The sequence below is a fragment of the Triticum urartu genome, unplaced genomic scaffold (genome assembly GCF_003073215.2).
Source record: "Triticum urartu cultivar G1812 unplaced genomic scaffold, Tu2.1 TuUngrouped_contig_5752, whole genome shotgun sequence".
Classification (NCBI taxonomy): Eukaryota; Viridiplantae; Streptophyta; class Magnoliopsida; order Poales; family Poaceae; genus Triticum; species Triticum urartu.
The window spans coordinates 1-4,587 of NW_024116453.1; the positions used below are offsets into that span (position 1 = coordinate 1).

At 44.3% G+C, this 4,587-nt stretch overlaps 1 long non-coding RNA gene across 1 annotated transcript; it reads right to left on the reverse strand.

The window, feature by feature from the left end:
* Positions 1–2,176: 2,176 nt before the first annotated feature.
* LOC125529660 lies at positions 2,177–4,060 on the reverse strand. Its single transcript, XR_007292719.1, has 3 exons — positions 3,919–4,060; positions 2,832–3,605; positions 2,177–2,700 (listed from the first exon to the last, which is right to left on the reverse strand). It is a non-coding gene; the product is annotated as an uncharacterized LOC125529660 (long non-coding RNA).
* Positions 4,061–4,587: the final 527 nt, after the last annotated feature.

Genomic DNA, 4,587 nt, shown 5'->3' on the forward strand with positions numbered 1-4,587 from the left:
TGGTTATTGACCGGAGACGTGTCTCGGTCATGTCTACATTGTTCTCGAACCCGTAGGGTCCGCACTCTTAACATTACGATGACAGTTTCATTATGAGTTTATATATTTTGATGTATGTAAGGTTGTTCGGAGTCCCGGATGTGATCACGGACTTGACGAGGAGTCTCGAAATGGTCGAGACATAAAGATCGATATATTGGACGACTACATTTGGACACCGGAAAGGTTCCAGGTAAGATTGGGACAATACCGGATCACCGAGAGGTTATCGGAACCCCCCGGGAGGTATATGGGCCTTATTGGGCCTTAGTGGAAAGGAGGGGAAAGGAGCAAGGGAGGGGGCGCCCCCCCCAAGCCCAATCCGAATTGGGAGGGCCCCCCCCCCGTTCCTTCCTCCCTCCTTCCTCTTCCTTCCCTCTCCTACTCCTAATAGGAACACTACTAGGAAAAGGGCTAAAGATGAAATTGACACTAATGGTGTTTAATGGGGCTTTTAAGATCTGGGGAGGCAAAAAAATTCAAAAAAATTCAAACTTACTAATGGTGCACCTGCCCATAGTGCGCCATTACTATCTTCCCGCCTTCAAAATTCAAAATAAGTCAAAAAATAAAAAAAAAAGTTACTAATGGTGCACCTGCCCATGATGCACCATTAGTATCTTCCTGCCTTCAAAATTCAAAATAAATAAAAAAAATAAAAAAAATTGTAATGGCGCACCTGCCCGCGGTGCGCCATTACTATGTCGTATATATGGTTGGGCGTGGTCCTCTCCTCCTTACCTCTTCATTCTTCTCCTCCACTCCACCTCTCCTCCACTCCATCTCCTCGTCTCCTCCACTCCATCTCCTCGTCTCCTCCACTCCATCTCCTCGTCTCCTCCACTCCATCTCCTCGTCTCCTCCACTCCATCTCCTCGTCTCCTCCACTCCATCTCCTCGTCTCCTCCACTCCATCTCCTCGTCTCCTCCACTCCATCTCCTCGTCTCCTCCACTCCATCTCCTCGTCTCCTCCACTCCATCTCCTCGTCTCCTCCACTCCATCTCCTCGTCTCCTCCACTCCATCTCCTCGTCTCCTCCACTCCATCTCCTCCTCTCCTCCACTCCATCTTCCCTTCTCGCCTCCACCATACTACCCTCCTCCTCTCCGGCGAACTCCTCTCCGGCAAAAGAACGTACAAGATCCAAAAACAGGAACAAAATTTGAAATAATATCGTGCCAAAAACGAGCAAAAAAAGGAGCAAAAAATGGGCAAAAAAATCACGATCCAGATCCAAATTCAAAATTCAAAAATAGCAATTGTGCACGGTGGGGGTTAGACGGTGCGCCACTACTATTTTCCCGCCTTCAAAATCCAAAAACACTAATGGCGCACCAGTGGCCTATACTAATGGTGCACCAGTGGCCTATACTAATGGCGCACCGTGGCCTATACTAATGGCGCACCAGTGGTGCGCCATTAGTATACCAGATAGTAATGGTGCACCAGTGGTGCGCCATTAGTAAAAAATACTAGTGGCATGATACTAATGGCGCACCAGTGGTGCGCCATTAGTAAAAAATACTAGTGGCATGATACTAATGGCGCACCAGTGATGCCTCATTAGTAGGCAAAACTGGTGCGCCATTAGTAGCCCTTTTCCTAGTAGTGGAAAAAGGGAAGTCCTACTCCCGGTGGGAGTTGGACTCCCCCCCTTGGGCGCGCCACCCTCCTTGGCCGGCCCCCTCCTCCACTCCTTTATATGCGGGGGCAGGGGGCACCCCAGAGACACAACAATTGATCATTGATCTCTTAGCCGTGTGCGATGCCCCCCTCCACCATAATCCTCGATAATATTGTAGTGGTGCTTAGGCGAAGCCCTGCGACGGTAGAACATCAAGATCGTCACCACGTCGTCGTGCTAACGGAACTCATCCCCGACACTTTGCTGGATCGGAGTCCGGGAATCGTCATCAAGCTGAACGTGTGCAAAAACTCGGAGGTGCCGTAGTTTCGGTGCTTGATCGATCGGGCCGTGAATACGTATGACTACATCAACCGCGTTGTTATAACGCTTCCGCTTCCGGTCTACGAGGGTACGTAGACAACACTCTCCCCTCTCGTTGCTGTGCATCACCATGATCTTGCGTGTGCGTAGGAATTTTTTTGAAATTACTATGTTCCCATCACTAGTGCACAAATTAAATTAAATTTAGAAACTATTGTACACTTGTACATCTCCTACAAGTTTATGTGTTGTTGTCTAGTACATCGCTGGTGCTATTTGAGTATCTTGGTGGCTGATGTGTGGGGTCACAATGGCTATGCTATAAATTTTTGGTGTATGACAGTACCTTAGCAACTTGTGTACTTTGAGCAAAAGAAAGCACCAAGAAGCATCTCTTTTATAGTACCTTGGCGGCGGGATGAGGAAGATGCCCCTGGTTTGTAGGGTTTCATCTAGCAAAGTGATCATGAGTAAGTATCACACATCAAACAATTTGAGATAAGTGGACAGAACACATATTGTAGGTGATTACCTTGCTAGATGGCCACGCAATGGTCCTTGTGACAGCATCAACGATAATTTGTAAACCATCATATTCATAAGGCATGGTGGCATCCCTTCTGATAGCAACATTGACAAGAACCTCATGAGTTGCTGGTCCAAGGGGCTCTCCGCCCACAATAGTGTCTGGGTCAACTGAGATAATCGTTGCCTTGGCAACATGAGTTTCAGGACCAGTCCATGCATATAGAAGCACATCCATACCAATTTGAATCAATGATTATTTTAGAAACATGAAAATGAAACAGAATTTAAACATATAGGTAAGGATGTGAAGATTACAAGGCTTTCATCTTCATGGGCTGGTGAGCTTCTTGCAGGGGGCTTTGCAACAACTCTTCTATGAACAAATGGATCTTCATCATCATGTTCAACATCTTCTTCGGCATCGTTATCTTCCTCATCTTCAACTCCGGAGTTCTACCAGACAACAATATGGAAATAGAGTTAGTGCATGCAAGATGGATTAATGATGCAATGAAAAGATGTGAAAATAGTTCATTACTTGTCGAGAATTGGAACCATGCTGCGAGCTAGGAGTTTCCAGATTATGCCCTTCCTTGTGAAGCTAACATCAATTCAATTCGGTTCATTCGTTCCTCCATTTGTTGCACATGCCCCTGGAGCATGTTAAAGCGATTTTCAGCTTCTCAGCGCCCTTTCGTTGCAGCTAGAACTCTTGTGCTCAGTTTACCCCGTGTACCCGGTGTGCCCAAATCTTGAGGTGTTAGCTCTAGACCTAACACACGGACACGACCCCTGGGCTCCTTCAGTCCACATACACGTGCAAACAGATCACCTTCTTTAATGCTTTTGTCCTTCCATTCAGTGTGCTTTTCTGCACTCTCTATGAGTTCTTTCTACAAAATGATATTTACTTGCTCTATAAATTGTACTTGTACAATTTCTGAGTAATACTGAAAAACATGGCAAAAGAGACTTACAATTGTATGCTGCTGCCTGTGGCACATAACTCCCTTTCCTTTCTCCTTTCTTGCATGTATGTGTTTCGATATAAACTTCATCTCTCTGAGGATCATGCCCAAGTTTGACAGCCTACAATCATTTATTTATTTCAATATGCATTAGTCACTGAATCACAGTGGCATATCATTTATAATTGGGGTAATTGTTTTTACCATTTCATTGGCAACATTGGCATGAATCTTGCTACCAGATGTACGAGGTACTGCATTGGCACGATTCTTTTTGGCGATAGCACTACGAGACTACAAGCAAAAAGTAAATGAGATTTATCACACATATTGTTTGTGTTTTGAGAATCATTACATGCATATTTGTTTATCTATGTCCAGGACAGAGTGTGCTACAAAGATATACTACAGTTTTGATTAGCAGGATGACTTACTTCAAATGCCGAAGATCTCCAATAAGTAATAAGGGTCTTCCAGTCAGCTTCACTAATTCTGTTGTCACGTCTTTTCATAAGTTGTGCATCAGTGAGCGCAGCATCAAACTTGTACCTCTTTAAATCTGACTTCCAATCCTTCCATTTTTTGTGAGAAGTGTTGATAACAAAGCTCAAAGCAATTGAGTCCAGCTCATAAAATGCCTATTAAAATGAGAGAAAACAGGACACTCGGTTAGATGGCATTAAAAAAGAGTGTGTAAGTTATAAATTATGCTCATTTCTACCTTCAAGGTCTCCCACACTAACAACTTTTTCTCTACATCAACATCTTGCCAATCTAACTCTTGAGGTGGTATATGCCTCCTCACCAAAGTACCAATGAAATTGGCAAATTTGGTTGCATCTGGCCCAACAGGCTGGCCATCCACATTAAGTGGAATGTGGATTTTGGGTTGATTCAGCCTTGCATATATGTTAGCCTTTCGAGTAATTTTCTTCCACCTTTCTTTTGACTACCATCACCATCAAGCTCACGAGTAATCTCTTCATGCAATAAAATTAACATAGTCATACAACAATTCTATCAAGTGACATTAGGTTAGAATATGAACAATTCTAGCAAGTGACATTAGGCTACCTTTGGAAGGCTGATGCTCAGGATCAACA